The sequence below is a fragment of the Carya illinoinensis genome, chromosome 15 (assembly GCF_018687715.1).
Source record: "Carya illinoinensis cultivar Pawnee chromosome 15, C.illinoinensisPawnee_v1, whole genome shotgun sequence".
Lineage (NCBI taxonomy): Eukaryota > Viridiplantae > Streptophyta > Magnoliopsida > Fagales > Juglandaceae > Carya > Carya illinoinensis.
In genome coordinates, this window is record NC_056766.1 from 20,823,719 (window position 1) to 20,844,754 (window position 21,036).

Below are 21,036 nucleotides of genomic sequence, written 5' to 3' on the forward strand. Positions count from 1 at the left end.
CCCGCTTAGTGCTCCCATTTAGTGTTCCTGCTTGACGTGGAGTGGCCACCTGGCATTCTACGTAATTTTTTTTTTTTTCTCACTTGTTGAAAAGCTTGAAACCAGCTTACCCATCCCCTCGACAATGAGTTCGCAAGTAATCATCCCCTCCTCTCCATATCTCCCCTACCCCGCACTACCCATCCCCTCACCTCGATCTCCCCTGCCCCGCACTACCCCTCCCCACCGACCTCATCTCTGACAACATCCCTGCTGCACGAGTTCACATCTGCTCTAGGTTTGATTGTTGGCTACTGCATAGTTGATTTTCTTTTCTTCCCAATTTGCAGTGTTCGAGTTTCCAATAAACTTGGATTGGCATATCCAAGAGCTGCAAAATACTCTGTTCATGTGACAGTAATTTAGTCTCTACTCATCGGTTATTTTGCCATCGGAAAATGATAGAGTTACTACCATTTTGCTACCTATTTACTACTCATTTTGTATTTGATTTTTTTTTATTTTTTATTTTACTTAATGCTTAAGAAAGTGACTATTAATAAAATTATATATTTTTTTAATTTTTTCTTATTGGCTAAGGATGTTAAAAAAATACTTGAAAGAAAATGATGAAAAAATAAAAAAATCCTATTACCTTATAAGTAGTAAATTGATAGCAATAGGCTAGTAAGCCTATCACTACCCTTTTGCCATCATTTTCAGAAGCAGTGAAGATTATTTTTGCCATCATTTTCACAAGCAGTGAAGATTTACAAAGAGCTGTCTCTCGTTTGGCATTCCTCCTTGGCGTGACCATGGTTCTAAATAGTGTTCAACCTGTAATTTCAGGTCTCATATTATTTGCCTTCTCCTTTATCTACGCTGTATAATAAGCTTCTCACTCCCGCCCCTTCAATATCTTTTGAATCATTTTTACAGGCGCTGCTGTTGGAGATGGTTTGCAAGCATTAGTGTCTTAGACCTGAAATTATACAACTTTGGGTAGTTATTATGTTTTTGGGCTTCCAATTTGATTCCTTCTTGATTACAAAGCAAACTTGTGAGTGATAGTAAAAATATTTCAATTCCGCTTGCATGCAATACCAAGGAATTTGTCATAGTAAAAGCTTTGGTGTCTGTCTCTCGAAGAAAATGCGGGCCTTCTCTTGATCCTTTATCTTTTCGTCACATGACTCACATCTGCAAGTTCTTAGTGTAACCTTCCAGCCACCATTTGATTTTTTTCTTTGCCCATCGATTGTTGGATGTCTAGGTTCAAAATCTATCTTCACTATACCGAACATCATCCAGAAACAAGGGCTAGAAAGAAAGATGCTTTTACTTCCGTCAAGTTCTTAAGGATGTCCCGACCCAAGTTGAGAACTCGAGATTGCTTTAAATGTGCTTATAAATGATTATAACATATAATAATAACCCACAAAATCAAACAATAAATAAATAAATAACAAAGAAAACATCCAAAACTGGTGTATACTAATTCAGTTCTAAAATACGTTCAAAAACAGACCAATTGCATCCCTAAAGAAAATGAAGACAGTAATCAGGTTAGGCTCAGGTAACCATACATCTGAACCACCTAAAAGTGATCTCACACGGATCTTGGACGTTAAGCCTAATAAACGAACTACTACTCGATGAAGGACAATCTAAGAAAATATCCTTCCAAGTATCCTTCCCACACGACCAGAACCAAACACCCCAGAACCTCGTAAAATATGTAATGCAAGACTAGGCATATCATACATACCCTTTCATGATAGAGAACCAACGGCTGAGGAACGAAGTTCTAACCTACAACACACAGAAAACGCAAAACTAAAAAAACTAAATGCCCTTTCATGATACTGAAAACCACCACCTGGTGAACCTCATTATAACCCGTTACAGTAAGCTGCCTTCATACAGCAGTAATTGAGGAAGGGGAAGGAGGAGCAAAAAGAGAGACGGTCATTGTACTAAGCCAAAAAGAGAGACGATCAAATCTCCGATCAGCTGTAGTGATTCAAGTAATGAGAACCTTCACTTTCTACCAGTTGCAACACGTGGCTTGCTTTTAACCTCAGATTCCTGCACCCAGAGAAAAATAAAAAAGATGTTTTCACTTTTCACCAGGGTGCTCTGAAGGACAGATTAGCATTTCATTTAATAGTTTTATCTATCTTCAAACCATACAAATGAATGTACCTGTGGCAGATGCAGGAAAATGTAGGACTTCGCAGTTGTTGGATTGTGATTCTCAGCACCCTTACTCCAGTCGTAGCATGCCTACAGCCAGTTAAAAGTAAAAATTTCGTGCCCACATAAATATATGTCCAAGATAATTTCAAACAAGACAGATTTAGCCTTTAAATTATGCGTCCCTCCTTTAGATGAGTAAATATTGTAGCTACGAAAATATGGAGCAAGAAGCAACCCTAGCAGCCAGATCTGATTGATTTAATCACGTCTGGACTTGGAAAGGTTCACAAACATATTATGGTATGGTTAGCTGAATAGTTCACTCCAAGGAACTGATTTCCCATTCTAAAAACCTTGTTTATTTACTCTTCTTGCAGAAAACATATTAAGTTGAGAGAGAGAGGAGAGAGGAGGGGGGGGGGGGGGGGGGGGGGGGGGAGGGGGTCTCAAGAAATCCCCCATTATTTTGATCTTGAAGACGCCCATACGCATGTATAGATGAGTATGCCCAGGATGTAAAGTGAGGAGGAGAAATAGAACATTATGCTTCAAAAAAAAAAGGGAATCATACTGGAGGTAAAAAAATGAAGCGAGTCATACTGAGTATGCAAAGAGTGAACCATCGTTGTTGAATGTACTGCATGGTATTGGTTGACTGCACCTAGCCATGGCCTGAACCAAAAAATGGTGTTACACGTGTACTTCAGCCAGAAAATATAACTGCTCTAATGACAGTAGACAAAAGATATCTCGCATACTAGGAACCCCTTTGGGTTTGGCTGAATATTGCATATTAGATTTGAGATATTATGAGCCAGCAAGAATGTGTGCATGTGTCTATACCAAACCAGACATTTTAATTGTGGAAAGATGCATTGATAAAACCACTACGTATTCAGTTAATTATTAAAAAAATGAAACCTAGACTTAATTGAAATGTCGTAAAAGCAATAAAATTAATTGAATATGATTTGAGCTTAAAAAAGACATTGTGCACACCTTGAGTCTCTGCTTGCTGTCTTTGTCCCAGAAGTTAAAAGCACCATCAGACCCCGCAGTTGCAAAAGTGTGATGCACCTGACACAGGGTGAGCAGATAAGATCTTATGCAGTAACTGATCAAAATACATAAAGCACCGAACAGTTCACATTCTGAGTTCGAAGAGTTGTATCTTCACGTAACTTGAGGAAAGAAAGCTAATGCTAGCAAAAGATTTGAGTCTACTATGAAAGTGTAAGCTATCAAACAAATAGCTTACAAAGAGATCGAATAGCAATACAGAATCTTACAGGGTGGAAGTTTAGAGAGTTGACAGAGTATATCTCATTGCCGTCCCTATGGCATTTAAAAGTGAAGTTTTTACTTTGCTGTGACTCGTCGAGGTGGTGTACACCAACCCTTCCCTCTATTGAGCCAACCTGAATGAAAAACAACAAATTCAATGATCACAACCACCCATTACAGTAAAAAACATGAAGTGACGGCAAATTCAAGCAAAACAGTTGACCAAGAGATACATAACTGGTAAAAACCAAAAAAATATGTGAAATGAAAAAGATTATTTGCCATCTCTTCTTCCTCGTGCAGTCTGTGACCAATGACCTGTGTCTTAGGGGTAACTTTCTTCCATCAAGAAAGTGGATTTTGTTCTAATCACTCACTATTATGAAACCCATGTTGGTGGCTTCTATATCTTTTGCTTTATCATTGCTTTGGGTTCCTCACCTGTTTCTAGGTAACCTTGGAGACTAAACATACTGAACCTTGTGGAAAAGCTTTTGCTAGAGCTTATCAAGGGAAATTAATAACAGATATGTCTACTTTAGTGCAGAACAAATAGTTGAGCAGTTATCATTTGAGTATTATTGTTTTGTATTATGTTTAAATTTAATATAGGACGTGCTGCACTATTTAAATGGTCGTCTTCCTTAATATTTTCCACCAGCTGACAGAACATAGTTGGAAGTCCCAAGTACATTTTCTCATGAACATATGTATATAAAATACTTTGTTTATCAATCATTGGAGAAATTTGAAAAAGTAAGGAGCATGCCAACAGAGGCAACCCAAAAAAGGGGGCAGGGGGCAGCACTGCCAAAAGTCAACAATAAAAAAATCTACAGGATAATCATAGATAAATGATGGTAAATAATGTATCAAGAAGCAGATTCATACCAAGAAACCTTGCTGATCAGGGAAGGCAGTGACGCATCTTGTCTGATACTTTAAAGGTGAAGTGATTCTCTTGAACTCGGTCTGTTGGCATGTGGAACACGAGTAGACTTAAAAAATTTAAAGAAAAATATAGCTAAATATGGATATTAAAATTCTCACACTCATTATTGTGGAAATACGGATACTAAACTGAAACATCAATGCATCTCAGGCATTTTTGCATTATTGTGGAAATATATACTATCAAATAACAACACACGTACAGAAAAAGCCTTGACTCCCATGAAGAGGCATTAGAGGTTATTTTTAAATTTAACTCCTCCATGACAGCAACCGCACATACTGTTGCTTCCAAAAGCACAAAAACTTCTTTTTTGATAATTAATAAGAGATTTATTACCAAGAATAGGCATAGCCTAAGTACATAGGAGGTATGCAAGAGGAAATACCTACATACACTAACTAAAAATGACAGAAAAGACAAAGTATATCCAGAAATTCTTCACCATTCATTACAATAGCCTTAGCCCACAAACATAAAAGTATTAAAGAAAAATTCTCTAATTTCGCATACATTGTCTCCCCTCTACAGCTCTCCAACAAGTAGATCCACCACCTGCTTAGGCATCACCCAAACTATACCTATCCTACCAAAAATCTCGTACCACAAACTCTTAGCCACCTCGCAATCAAAAAAAGGTGGTTTACTAATTCACCATCTTTCTTGCACATGGAACACCAATCTACGACGCAAAGTCCACACTTACGTAAATTTTCCGTGGTCAGAATTTTATCAAGACACTAGCCAACAGAAGAACGCCACCTTACTAGGCACCTTAACTTTCAAAATGCTTTTCCAAGGGTAGTCACAAACACCTCGACAGGTTAACACCTTGTAATAGGAACGAACAATACTCAACTCATATAATCTACCAAAAAACTCAGAGATTACATTCACTTCCCTGTCATGCACATTTCTCACAAAATCAACATTCCATTGAGGACTATTATTCAAAAAAGAAAAGCAATTAGCCACTGCTGCATCTTGGTGCCTTGTGATCCTAAAAAGTGAAGGGACGACATTTTTTAGTACTGAATTGCCACACCAAATGTCATGCCAAAAATGTATCCTTGATCCATCCCCCACCTTAAATTTGACATGATTAACAAACTCCCCCCAACCCATTCGAATGGACTTCCACAATCCCAACCCATACGCTCCTTCTACTTCATTAGAACACCAACTCCCCCACATTCTCCCGTATTTAATTTTTCCATAATGCATCCCTTTCTATATGATATCTCCATAACCATTTCCCAAAAAGAGCTTTGTTAAAGTGCCTCAAATTTCGCACTCCCAAACCTCCACTTGAAACCGGTAGATATACCTTATCCCAACTCACCAAATGAAACTTCTATTACTAAAAGGGAAACATACAGAAAACTTAATAAAGACAAACCAATATCAAGTGAAAGTATATAGAGCAACAGCATATTCTAAGGTTTTCACAATCAAGTTCATCCACAGATTAAATAATAGACCCCACATTTATTAGACCATACAAGCAAACAAAGAAAAACACTAACCTAAACAATGGGATGATCTTTTATCTGAGGGCCTTATAAGGACCCTCCAAAATAATAAAAATGAGGAAGCACTCAAGCTGTTAAGTTTCAGTCAAGAATATTGTGGAAAAATAAATTAACGAAATTCTCATGAAATCCAAATGTGGAAATTTTCAAAAAAATAGCAAACCGTCTTTCAAATACCCAGACAATCTTACCCAATCAACTAAAGATAGATGTCCATATAGCAATATAAATTAAACTTGAAGATAGCCTCATATGCTCAATTGTTAAAAGTCTAGATGAGATAATATATGCTCAATTGTTATAAGTCTAGATGAGATAATTAATATTTTCTTTTATAGGAAATCAAGAAATTATATTCATAGAAATAAGCAAAACCCAGGTACACAGGTAATATATACATGAGAAACACCTAGCTAGGGGTTACAATAGAAAGTAGAAGGTCATGGATGAGATAATTAATATAAAAAATGGCATAATGAGTAGCTCCGATTTTATGAAACTTTTTTTTTTATTTGATAAGTAAAAATTTATTCCACGAATGAAATGTACACAGGAAGTATACAAGAGAAACACCTAAGAACATTCAAGAACTAAAACAGCGAAAACAAAAACTCATGGACTGCCCCACCATTAAGAACAATGGCTGAAAACCAAGAAAATAGGGAAAACATAAAAAATTTCCAGAGATCATCTACAGAACGTTCCCTATCATTAAAACACCTCTCATTCCTTTCCATCCAGATGCGCCACATAATACACAAAGGAATCATCTTCCACGCTGCTGCAACTTGAGAACAAGAATGAATTCTAGGCCAGCAAGCAAGAATTTCTGTCACTGATTTTGGCATAACCGAGGATAGTCCAATTCTTCTAAATACACCTTCCCATAACCCTTTAGCCGCATCACAGTGAATAAGAAGATGATCCACTGATTCTCCAGCTTTCTTACACATGAAACACCACTCCATAACCATCATTCCATGCTTTCTCAAATTGTCAATAGTCTGAATGTTTCCAATTGCCGCGGTCCAAACAAAGAAAGCAACTTTTGACGGAACACAAACCTTCCAAATATTCTTCCAAGGAAAAAGAAAAATTTTGCTGACCATTCATCGTCTTATAAAAAGGAGAAGCGCTACAGGCAACCGAGCCGCGTACTCGTGGGGGAACCATGACGCCATGTCAGCCTATATTAAAAAATAAATAAAAAATTGAATGACAACCGGCTATGGGAACAAACACAGGGCTCGAGAATGACAGATTTGGCATAGTCTTATCTTCGTAGCTCCAAATACTTCCTTCCCTTCCTCTTCCTTCTTCGCAACCTCCTTACCGATCTCTCTCTCTCTTCTATCTTTTCCTACCTTCTTCAATCTCTCGCAAGCGATCACATTAAAAAAGGCTTACTGCCTCAGAGTCCCAAAAGTGAACATTTCAGCGACGAAATTGATGTTCCTATTTGCGGTATCAACCCAAAAAGTGTAAAATTCCATAATGTTGTTGTGCTTCAACGTCTTAAGGAGATAAATTTCACAGTATAGATTTCAAGATCTTCGGGGCTTTGCAGGAAATCATAAAGCTTGACCTGGGTCCAAGCAACTTCAATTCCGTCGTACTCATCAAAAGCTCTGTAACTGCAATGATCAAACATCAAGAATTGACAAATATATCAGATGACCGTGTACAAGAACAAATAGAAGGACCCAAAAAGCTCAGATTTTGAAGAAATCCGAGATGGGTATGCTGCAAGCCGAATGAAGGACCAAAAAACGTTCGAATTGAAGGGGAAAAAAAATCTCAAATTGGTGTTCATATATTATCTTTGAAGCTCCTTTGCCTCTCTCTCTCTCTCTCTCTCTCTCTCTCTCTCTCATGTAAATAATTGTTCATTTCCACAGCTTTCTCACACACTCTCTCTCAAAATTTTTGGAGAAGTGCATCCTATTTTTGTATGATAAATCTCTCTGGTGTGTGCGTGTCAGAACTGTAGAAGAAGAAGGGTAACTGGGGGGATAATCATAGGAAAGAACAGAGACCCCAGAAAAGGTAGGAAAAAAAATAGAGGATGAATGTTCTTGCACATCTTGAACCAGATTACTCCGAGTTTGTTGAAGACTGAAGTTGATCCAACTGGTAGATATGGCATAGTACACCTCTCTCTCTCTCTCTCTCTCTCTCTCTCTCTCTCTCTCTCTCTCTCTCTCTCTATTGTTATATGCTCTGAGCCTATTTTTAGGCTCCTTTTTTTGTTGCAGCACAATGAAATCCTCAGCAAAGAAGCTTCAAAGACACTGTATGAACACCAATTTGAGATTTTTTTTTCTTTCAATTCGATCACTGATGCATGTTGTGAGATTTGAAACTGTATAAATGATGGAAAATGATATCGAAGACGAGGGGAAATGAGAGGAAAGGGAGATAACGTACGTTTTGGTCAATTGATAAAAAACGGCGTCGTTCTTGTTTTGCCACGTGGGACGCGATGCCCCCGCGATTTCTCTGGCCGGTTGTGTCTAGAGTTTTTCTATAAAAAGATCTAACAGAAAACTTACTGGTCTCTATACTTTTCCAGAGAATATGATCCCTTTCATGCCTTCTAATAGTCACTGAATACAACAACTTGAAAAAATCAGTCACCTCCTCAATTTCCCAATCCCGAACAGATCTGAAAAAACAGACATTCCAATGCACCTCTTCATTAGAAAAACTCAACATTCCAGAAATGGAAGCCTGCTGATTTGTTGCCAATCTGAAGACATTTGGAAAAGCTCTAAACAAAGCAGACTCACAACACCAAACATCAAACTAGAAACGAATTATTGAGCCATCACCTACCCCAAAATAAACTTGTTTAAAAAATTATCCCAACCTTACCAATTTCCCTCTTTCCTCTCTGTACACCCCCCCTGCATGCATGCACGTAACCACTCCGGCACCCCTCGCCGGAGTTGAACCCCCCCACCTCCCCTTCCCCCCCTTCCTTCACTTTCCCTCCTTTGATCCCTTCCTTCTTCTTTCCCTCTTTCCCTTCTCCTCACCCTCCTGCTGAAGATCAATGGCAGAAACTAGACTTTTTACAGTGGAAGCAAAAACTTTCATTTTTTCAAAGGAAGGTACCAATAGCTTCCGCATCACTGAAAGAAACCGGCGGATGGCTCTTTTTCTTCTTATCAATGGGGCAGCGGTTTCATGGGTGGTAAATATGGTGACGGAAGCCACCGGGTATAGGTGGCGTGAGAATTTTTTCAGAAAACTAAGGTTGGGCAGCAATGGGTTTCTCATGTTGCATCTTCTTAGGAATGCTAGGGGATATTACCTTCTGTTGGAGGAGTTCACCAACGGCCAGAGAAGAGGCTCACTGATTATCCTTGAAGGTATTAAGAGTTGTGGATGGGAGGGGTTTGCATATAATCTGAAAAAAATGGTGGAAAGCAAGGTGGTGCCCACCGCGGGGTGCACAAATCGGGATGGGAAGCCAGCCTCATACGCCATAGTCGTGTTTGGTTCTACGTCAAAGAATAGCTCTGCCATGGTGGCAACGAAAGGACATTCTGGTCCTTACCCAGCAGACATGATGCGGCTCTCTGACAGAAATATCAAACGAGGGGAGATAGAGGGTGTTTTTTGGGATGTCAGGGCAGAGCTTTCTGAAGTCTTTCATGAAGTTTCTTCTCTGATGAAAAAGGTAGACCTGGGTCTAAGCTTAGTGATGGAAGTAGGTAGGCATGGGTCTGACTCCCTGCACATCTCCGAGAAATCTTTTCCTAAAGAGTTTCAAAAGATCTCTGCAAGGGCAGAGTATAAGAGGTAGGTGATGGGTCGACTAGGCTGGACACGTTGGCAGAAAAGGAGCTGGGTACAGACTGCGTAAAAGGAAAGGGGACCCATGGGCCTAATGGGCTGGATGGTTTCAGCACATTTTCAGCCCAACCTTGAAGGAGCTCAAGCCCGCACCTCAGGGACACACAACAGCACCTCCATACGAGTCCTATCCTCACGGGCTCACACTCACGGGCCTCAAGCCCACAGGCACCACTCGGATCTGAAAACTTTAGATCGGGCGCCCGAAAACCTTCAGCGCATAGGACCCCTCCCGTCTCTCCTACATTGGGTCTGAGCCAACCCCCTCTGCCGGCATTAGCACCGGCGACACAGAAGACTCCGACGGTTGCTGAGGTCCCCTCCGACGGGAATGGAGATCCTTCGGAAGCTCTACAAAATGCCAGGATAGCTGGGCTTCACGTCGCCAACTCTTCCCAGACAACCACCAGCCCAGAAACGACCCAGACAGAGCCGATGGGGACCTACGACCCCTCGGTTAGCCTGTCGAAGCTCATCCCGGCCGCGGATGACGGCCACTCACCTAGGCCAGATACGGGGGAAGCACCTGATTTTTTTCTCACGCGTATGGGTCTCTCAAAAAATCTGTCCAAGGTCCTATGCACTGAAACGGAAGAGGTGGATGTTGATGGGAGGAGCTCGGACGAAGAAACACCCTATGATTTAGATCTGCAGTTAACATGTAAGGAGCTTGGGACGGATTTTCACTTAACCGATGTGTACGAAGCCGAGGATGTGCCTAGTCCCCTCTGCTCCTTGCCCCCAATAGTTCCTTGGGATATTTCGCAACCTGATTGGGTCATCGAGAAGGTTAATGATATGTGTCAATTCATGGGGATGTCTTGTGAAGGCTTTGAGGAACAAATGCAAGCTCTTTTCGTCGCAATAAGAGCAGGCCAGCCCTCCCTCGCCAAATCCGTGGGCAAGAAGGAAAGGGAATTAAGGAGACTCACCTGCTTCATAAATTATGACATACGGGAGGGTAGCACGAGCAGGGGACGCACTAAGGATAGGGTGAATCTTGGTGATCCATGAAACCCAAGATTCTTTCTTGGAATGTTAGTGGCCTAAACAACCCGAACAAACGACTTAGAGAAGAATTTACTAAGGGATTGGCATGCAGGATGGACCACACTGGCTTCACAGGGCGCCTCAGGGGGTATTTTGGTGATGTGGGATAAGAGAGCAGTAAATTTTGTTGAGGATTGTGTTGGGGCCTTCTCAATTGCGTGCTCCTTCTCGAATGTTGACGATGATTTTGTTAGGGGGTTCGCAGGTGTCTACGAACCAAATGAGGATAGTAGTAGAAAACTTTTTTGGGATGAAATATCTGGCCTTTGCAGTTGGTGGGACATCCCGTGGTGTATAGGGGGCGATTTTAATATCACTCGCTTTCCGAGCGAGTAGTCTGGAATTTTCAATCTGGGTTCAGCTATGGCAGACTTCTCAACACTTCTCTTCGAGTTAGACCTGATGGATCTTCCTTTAGCAGGAGGAGACTTCACCTGGTCAAATGGAAGGGCCTGGTCGAGCTTGGACAGGTTTGTTGTTTCCTCTTCATGGGAAACCCATTTTCCTACGCTGTGCCAAAAACGTCTCCCTCGGCTATGTTCATATCATTTCCCTCTTTTGCTAGATTGTGGAGGCCTTTCAGAGGGAAGGAGATATTTCAAATTCGAGAACATGTGGTTAAAGGCAGATGGGTTCACTGAAAAAATCAGCTCATGGTGGGCATCCTATCAGTTCACGGGCACCCCTAGCTATGTTCTAGCAAGAAAGCTCAAAGCTTTGAAGAATGACCTGAAGAAATGGAATTTGGAAGTCTGGGGGAACATTAATGATCAGCGGGACAAGCTATTTACGGAATTAAAATAGTTGGATGAAAGAGAGGTTGAAATGGGCTTATCAGCTGAGAGTAGAGCAAGAAAATTGATTGTAGTCGCTGAGCTAGAAAAAATCACCCTAATGGAGGAGATCTCGTGGAGGCAAAAATCACGGGCTCTTTGGTTGAAGGAAGGAGATAAAAGCACAAAGTTTTTTCATAAGGTCGCAAATTCTCACCGAAGGAACAACACCATAGAGGTCCTTCATGAGGAGGGCAGGGTCATTTCGGGCCGTGACGCCATCAAGGATCATGTTATCCTCTTTTATGATAAACTTCTGACAGAGCAACACCCTTGGAGACCCAAGGTGGACGGTCTAGTTTTTGATCCCATCGACCACACAAGCGCATCTTGGTTGGAGAGACCTTTCGAAGAAGACGAGGTGTTGGGCGTGATCAAAGGTATGAACAAGGACAAAGTCTCAGGACCAGATGGCTTTCCAATGGCCTTCTTTCAAGCCTGTTGGGGTATCATTAAGGAGGACCTGATGAAGGTCTTCTCGGAATTTCACTCTTTTATGAAATTCGAGAAGAGCCCTAATGTCACTTTTATCACCCTCATCCCTAAGAAGGCGAGGTCGGTGGAAGTGAATGATTTCCGGCCCATAAGTTTGATCAGTGGGACCTACAAGATCATCTCCAAAGTTCTAGCAAAAAGACTGAGCAAAGTCATGGGGAAGCTCATCTTGAAGTCGCAAAGGCAAAATGCATTTGTAAAAGGAAGACAAATACTAGACTCGGTCCTCATTGCCAATGAATGTCTGGAGAGCAGAGTCAGAGACGGCACCCCAGGTATCTTGTGTAAACTGGATATGGAGAAGGCATTTGATCATGTGAATTGGGATTTCTTGTTATATATCCTTGATAGGTATGGCTTTGGGGAAAAATGGTGCCAATGGATCAAACATTGTATTACAAATGCCAGATTCTCTATCTTAATCAATGGCACTCCTAAAGGCTTTTTCAACAGCTCTCGGGGTTTAAGACAAGGGGATCCATTATTGCTGCTCCTATTTATTCTCATCATGGATGTACTGAGCAGAATGATGGAAAGGGTGGTGGATAGGGGACTCATCTCAGGTTTCTCAGTAGGCGGTTCCTCCCAGGGTAGCGTGTCAATCTCCCAACTCCTTTTCGCCGATGACACTTTGATCTTTTGTGACCCGGATTTGGATCAGATTCGCTCTTTAAGAGGACTTTTCTTTGGTTTTGAAGCTGTCTCAAGCCTTAAAGTAAATTTAGCAAAGAGGGAAATAGTTCCGGTTGGTAGGGTCCATAACTTAAACGAAGTGGCTGCCATTTTGGTATGTAAGATTTCATCCTTGCCTCTACAGTACCTTGGACTTCCCTTGGGGGCCCCTCATAAATCCAAGGTAATGTGGGAAGGGATCATTGAGAAAATTGAAGGCAAATTGGCGGGTTGGAAAATGATTTACTTGTCCAAGGGAGGGAGAATCACTCTTATTAAGAGTACGTTATCTAATCTCCCAACATACTTTCTCTCTTTATTCCCTCTGCTAGCAGGGGTGGCAAATAGAATGGAAAAGATCTTCCGCGACTTTCTTTGGGGAGGCATAGAAGATACAAAGAAATTCCACTTGGTAAAGTGGGATAAAGTATGTACTCCTTTGGCTTGCGGCGGTTTGGGCTTAAAAAAACTAAGAACCTTCAATACAGCACTTCTTGGAAAATGGTTATGGCGTTATATGCATGAGGAAAATGCTCTTTGGAGGAATATTTTGGATGTCAAATATGGAAACATCTGGGGTGGTTGGTGCACAAAGGAAGTAAGAGGTGCGTATGGTGTGGGAGTTTGGAAATTTATTCGGAATGGTTGGAATGACCTTCTCGGCAATTGCAAATATGAGATAGGAGGGGGCACATGTATCAGATTTTGGCATGACATTTGGTGCAGGGATGTTGCCTTGAAAAATGCTTTCCCTTCTCTCTATAGGATTGCGTTTGATTAGGACTCCTCAGTGGCTGAGAACATGAGTAATACTGCTGAGTCTATTCATTGGTCCGTGAGATTTACTCGTGCTGCTCAGGATTGGGAGGTGGGAGACATCACTGATTTCTACAGCGTACTATATGCTCTGAAACACAGGGTAGGAAGGGAGGACAGATTAGTATGGACACGCACCGGGAACAAGAAATTCTCAGTTCGCTCATACTACAAGGCCTTGACAACTCACTCCCCTAATACCTTTCCTTGGAAGAGCATCTGGAGGAGTAATGCCCCTCTTAAGGTTGCTTTCTTTGGTTGGTTGGCTTCTCATGGCAAAATCCTGACTATAGACAAACTAAGAAAGCGCAGTCTAATCATAATGGACTGGTGTTTCTTGTGTAAACATGACAACGAATCAACGGATCACCTTCTCCTTCACTGTAAAGTAGTCAAGGCCCTATGGGATAAAATCCTCTCAAGACTTGGTATCGCATGGGTTATGCCAAAGAGGGTAATAGATTTATTGTACTGCTGGCAAAGGATTGGAGGCAACCGACAGATTCTGCTGTTTGGAAAATGGTACCGGTATGTCTAATGTGGTGCACTTGGAATGAAAGAAACGGCCGCTGTTTTGAGGATAAGGAACGCTCCCCGGCTGGTTTTAGGGACTTTTTCTTTCATACGTTGTTATTGTGGGCCTCCTCTATTGTATTGAATGGAATGAGTTTTAATGACTTTTATGCTACTATACGTAGCACGTAATTTGTAATTAGGCATTTTCTTGTATACTCCCTGTATACTTGGGCTTTGCCTTTTTACGTGGATCAATAAAATTTCTTTTACCTATCAAAAAAAAAAAAAAATTATCCCAACCCTTTCTAATGAATTTCCATAAGCTTACCCCATAAGTCCCCCTGCTCTCCTTAGTACACCAACACCCCCATCACTACCATACTTCCGGACAATCACCCCTCTCCACATCGCACCCTCTTCTTTATTAAATCTCCACAACCACTTCCCTAATAATGCCTTATTGAAACTACACAAATTACAAACACCCAATCACCAACCTCAATAGGACAACATACTTTTTTCTAATTAAGTAAAGGTACTCTTTTCTCCTCCCCCAAACCTCCCCACAAAAAAGCTCTATACAATTTTTCGAGAAGATCAGCCACACCAACTGGTAAAGGGAATAAAGAAAGAAATTATGTTGGAATATTCGGAAGGATACTCTTTATAAGGGTGATTCTACCCCCTTTAGATAAATACATCCTTTTACAAGCCGCCAACCTTTTCTCAATCTTCTCAACCACCCTGTTCCAAATATACTTTGCCTTGAATGATGCCCCCAACGGGAGACCGAGATATTTCATAGGCAGAGAAGAAACTCTACAACCCAACAACGACGATAAATCATTAATATTATGAACAACTCCTACCGGGACCAACTCCGATTTACCCAAGTTCACTTTTAACCCAGAAATGGCTTGAAAACATAACAGTACAGCCCTCAATGCTTTAATCTGATCATCACATAAAATTAAAGTATCATCGGCAAAAAGTAAGTGCGATACAGAAGTAAAGCCATTAGAAGAAGAACCAACTGAAAAACTTGAAATAAATCCAACCCCTACTACTGCCTCCACCATACGACTAAAAGCCTCCATAACAAGAATAAATAAGAAAGGAGATAACAGATCTCCTTATCTCAAGCCTCTTGAACTCTTAAAAAAACCACAAGGCTGACCATTAACTAAGACTGAAAAACATAGCAGTCGAAATACATTGTCTAACCCAGCCACACCATTCGACACCAAAGCCACATCTTCTAAGCATGTATATCAGAAAATCCCAGCTAACATAGTCAAAAAGCCTTCTCCATGTCCAGCTTACAAAGAACCCCCAGAACACCTTCCCGAAGCCGACTATCTAAACACTCATTTGCAATCAACACAGAATCAATAATTTGTCGACCTCTAACAAAAGCATTTTGAGATTTTGAAATAACCTTTTCCATCACCGTGCTCATACGATTAGCCAAAACCTTTGAAATTATCTTATATATACCACTCACCAAACTAATAGGTTGGAAATCTTTCAACTCCAAAGCACCTACTCTCTTAGGGATAAGAGAAATAAAAGTTGCATTCAACGACTTCTCAAACTTGTGCTAATCATAAAATTCGTGGAAAACTTGCATCACCTCTGCCCTCACTATCTCCCAACAATCTTGAAAAAAAGCCATAGTATAACCATCAGGACCCGGAGCTTTGTCTCTTCTCATCCCACAAACAAACCAATACACCTCATCCTCTTCAAACAGCCTCTCAATCCAGTTTGCTGAAACAGAATCCAATGAATCAAAAAACAGCCCATCAAGTTTAGGTCTCCAATCCACCGTCTCAGTTAAAAGAGAACTATAAAACTGTACAGCATGCTCATGAATCTCATCAGGGGAAGACAGAACAGTATTATCAGCTTTGAGCAACTCAATGGCATTGTTACGTCTATGAGAAATAGCCATTTTATGAAAGAAACTAGTGCATTTATCCCCCTCTTTAAGCCATAAGACTCTCGATTTCTGCCTCCATGAAATTTCATCCAACAAAAGCACTCTCTCAAGTTCTAACACCACTTCGTTTTTTCTTGACAATGAGTCCTCACAATTCCTCTCTGACTCTAAGGCTTGAAGCTCTTCCCAAAGAGATTTTTTCTGCTTCTCTACATTCCCAAAGACTTCCTTATTCCACATCTTCAAGTCGGCCTTCAAAGCTCTAAGTTTACTTGCCAGCACAAAACTAGGAGTTCCCTCAAAATAATAAGAATGCCACCAGCTTCTCACCTTGTCTACAAAACCCTCAACTTGAAGCCACATATTCTCAAATTTAAAATAACATCTAGGCTCAAGAATACCCCCACAATCAAGAAGAATGGGAAAATGATAAGAACAAACCCTAGGCATTCTTTTTTACTTACCCTTGGATACTGAGACTCCCAAGAGGAAGAAACAAGGAATCTGTCCAGCCTTGAACCGCCTCTACGATTAGACCACGTGTATTCCCCCCCAACCAAAGGCAAATCCAGCATTTCCAAGTCAAAAATAAGTTGAGAAAAATTCTCCATAGCAGAAGACAAAGGAGAATTACCCTCCCTCTCACTAGGAAAAAGAGTAATATTAAAATCCCCACAAAAACACCATCGCATATCCCACAAGTAATGTAAGCCCGACAATTCATCCCACAACATAAATCTAGCCCGATCTCTATTTGGCCCATAAACATTAGCCAAAATCCAAATCCAACCATCTTCAATATTTTTTAAAACAGAAGCTACCGAGAAAACTCCAATGCAATCCTCTACCAACTCAACAACTCTCTTATCCCACATTAACAAAATACCACTTGAAGCCCCCAAAGAAGGTAAATAAATCCAACCAACAAAGGCACATCTCCATAAGCTACGAATAATATTACAATCAATAAACTGCAATTTGGTTTCTTGGAGACAAACAACGTCCACCTTCCAACTACGAATAAGAGCTCTAATACGAAGGCATTTATTAACGTCATTTATCCCCTAACATTCCAAGACAAAATTTCAGGCTTCATTAACACCAGAAAAATCCCTCCCTTTTACTCTATCTCTCCTAGAAGTTCCTTCCTTACTCTATCCCTCCTTATTGAAATATCACTACCAGACAGTTTTTTTTTTTTTATTGGTAATCAAGAAGTTTATTCATAATAATAGGCAAAGCCCAACTACCAGATAGTTACCGAATATTGTTTTGTGACATTGAAGATCTGATTGTTGAAAGACTACAAAATCATGTCGGAGGCATATTTCACTCATTTCTTTCAGAACATTACCTGGGGGTTCTGCAAGTTGAAGACTATCAGATTTCGATCTGCAGTGCCAACAACCATCAAAGGATGCCTCACTGTCAATGCATAACAACGATCAGGGAGTTGTTAAGTATGCACTGGATTTGACTGTCTAGTATCCCAATACCTAAGAATTGGTAGGAAACAATAGAAATATTTAATCAAATATAAGAATCTTAGTAGTCAAGTGCACATGACGACCAGATTGCAAAACATGGTAGAGCATGTAAAACAATTAGTAGTGCACAATTAACCATCCAATGGAAAAAAATACTATAAATAGCGAGTGCCCAAACATGAAGAAGGATATAAAATTACAAAGCCTCGATCAGTGATCCAATCTGTAAAAATTGCAGATAAAAACATCGTACTTATATCCATCCCATAACATAAGAGAACACTGTGTTTCTAAAAAATTCTTCCACAATGCAAAAGAAATATTGTCTAGGAGCATAATTCAAGAAACATTTTCATCATATCCTTCCTCACAATGTCCCAACAATCTAGAAAAAAAGCTATGGTAAAACCATCTGGACCAGGAGCCTTATCTCTGACCATCCCTCTTACCACAGTAAGAACTTCGTTCTCATTGAAAGGTTGCTCAAGCCATTGAGCACTCAAAGGATCAATAGTATCAAACTCTAAGCCATATAGTATTTCTTTTGCAACGCACACACTGGCCACAAAGATAAAAGTATGACTGCTTCCATAATAGTCTCGAAACACTAAAATGTTAGCATCAGATACAAATCATGAGAACAGAATCCACAGTAACGCTACTGTTCATAACTTTTAGTTAAGTATTCCAATTGAACTGGTAGAGAAAAACAACATAACTACACAATAATGAGGATATCTAAGGAATCTAGATCAAGATATGAATCAATGTTTTACTTGAGGGTCTTGTCCCAACTTCCTGTAACTAAGAGGTTCATCTCTGGGATCCACGCAATCTCTTTGATAGGTGCATCATGCATGCCCACAGTCATTGGCTGCCCACCAGACAAAGGCCACATTTTTGCTTGCTTATCACAGCCTCCGGAAAATACAGTTGTTCCATCATCTTTCCAAGCAGAGCACAACACCTTAAAAAAAATGTTTTTAAAAAAAGGTCAACCAAGAGAGTGATTATTTCCATTGTAGATTCAGCAACAGCGAGAAAATTTGTGTAAGTTATGATCTTCAGTTTTACCGGTTGGTCATGAGATATTGAAGCCTTGGGTGTACTGCCTACAACAGCCCCACTATGCATTATCTCCCAACATCTTACCTACAAAAAAGAAGCCAATAGGATTGAAGAAAGGATAAAGGAAAGACAAGTTAGCATGAGAATAAAAAATTTAGTTTAGTAAACAAGAAAATAAGAAACTGAACAAACCTGGTTATCCCACGAAGTGGCAACCAGGTAATTGGCCTTAGGGCTGAAACTAAGGCTTGAAACTGAATCGCTGGGAGGTTGAGCCACCTAGAATTATATCTCCAAGTCATTTCAACTCAAGGAAAGTTTTAATAAAATAAAATAAAAAATCACATTACTGCAGAGAAAATTCTGTAAGCAAACAAGCACAGAAAGCAAGAATTGTAAGTACGTTGAATATATAATGGGAATAACTATGTTCCATATCAAGTGAAGCTGAATTCAAGAATGATAGAATAGCAGTAATATTTGATTCACTAATATTCTGTTAAATATCGGGAAGTTGACGGTTATACTTAGATACATGCAGATACCACAAAGCAATTCAGGGACAAATCTTTAATTGAAAAACATAGGTTTCTGCTTCAAAAATAAAGGCTCCAGGTTCATGACAAAACGCCATTTGATACAAAACGGTACAGTAACTGGATATGTCAAAAGCCATTAAGGATTCTGCATAATCATGATCAATTCAAAGAAAAAAATCATAGATACTTTTCCCAGAACAAGATAACTTGAGGGAATAACGCAAGAATAAAAAATAAAAATAAAAAGATATTTATTGTCAAAATTTGTTTGCAAAATACTTTGAGAAACAATTTAAGAAACAAAGGGAAAAACAAAATGTGGCCATTAATATCTTCTGTGACAACACAATTCAAGCTCGATAATAGTAGAAATACAGGAATTCAGATAAGAACTCAGATGCAATAGTAGAAGTCAGACATTCGACCACATAAGTAGGGTTTTAATCATGGAATTAAGCTAAAGAATAAACAAAAAGTTACAAAAACAAAAAAACTAAACACTCAAATCACAACGCCTACCTCAAAGGACTTATTCGGATTAGGGTTCGGGGCCGCAGGGGTTCCGAAAGCAGACATAGGAACTGCAAAATTCTAACACCACAAAATGGGAGACCAAATCTCATAAGAATTCAAGTTCGCAAGAAACACAAAATTAGAATTAGAACAAGGATATGCAACAATCGGAATGAATATGAAAGTTACCTCCGAAACTACAACTACTCGTACGTTTGAGAAAGAGAGAGAGGCCTCCAGAAACTCCTAATACGTGTGAGAGAGAGAGAGAGAGAGAGAGAGGGAATTTTGCTTCAAAGTTGGAGCCAGATATAAGTGTGAAACAGTGAAAGGCGCAGCGTGGCGTTGGTTAAGAAGGCATGGCACCCACAACGTAGCGTCAGAATGATGCTGCACGCAAAAAGGCTTCACATAAATAATAGCATTGGCATTAGATTGGTCATCCCAATCTTCAAAATTTAAAAAATATGTAATTTTTTCACTTTTAACTAATTACTTAAAACTTGAAATTTACATTGAATTAGACATCACATTCTCTATATTGATTAATTTTTATTTTTAAAATACTTTTATTTTTATTTTCATAATCTATAATAACTCTTCCATAAGTGATATTGCTTAAAATAAATACTTTTATTTTTATTTTCATCAAAACCAACTCCATTTTCACTATAAAGAAAAGAGATATCAAATGAAAGTAGTGCTCTGGCATGTCCCTTGTATACTTCTAGCCTTTGTTATTAATAAAACTTACTTTTACCTATAAAATAATAATAATAATTAAAAAAAAAAAGAAGAAGAAGAAGAAGATATCAAATGAAAGTAAATAAATCTAACCCAAAGTTGAAACTAGAAAACCCAGTGGTTCATGCAGAGAGTGATCACATCTTTTATTTTTCTTTATTTTCCTCTGCTCGGAAGGTAGGAAAAGATAGGAAACAACAAACGGCTATAACACCAAAGAAAAGAAGACTTGGAACCAAATCAACAAATCGTAATCGCAAGAAAATTGACCAGATCTAGACCTAAAAATTGTGCCAACCAAATCAACAATGAGATTTCCCAAGAAAAGCATCAAACACTCAAAAGCGAAGTCCTATTTTACAAATGTAAAAAAATTTCCTGGTTCGACACGAAATTATATAAAGAACCAGGAAGATGGCTGTACGAGGAATTAAATTAGTTTCGTTGGCTTCCGTTGCATACCGACCTACAAACGTCTCGGAGCGGAGCTGTCGTGGATTTTACCGGACCTGCAAAACCAATGCTTCCTTCAGTTCCAAAAGAAATCAAACCCA

At 39.7% G+C, this 21,036-nt stretch overlaps 1 pseudogene; it reads right to left on the reverse strand.

Annotated features, from left to right (window-relative positions):
• Positions 1 to 1,442: 1,442 nt before the first annotated feature.
• On the reverse strand, positions 1,443 to 20,124 carry LOC122296242 (annotated as a pseudogene).
• Between the last annotated feature and the right edge of the window lie 912 nt (positions 20,125 to 21,036).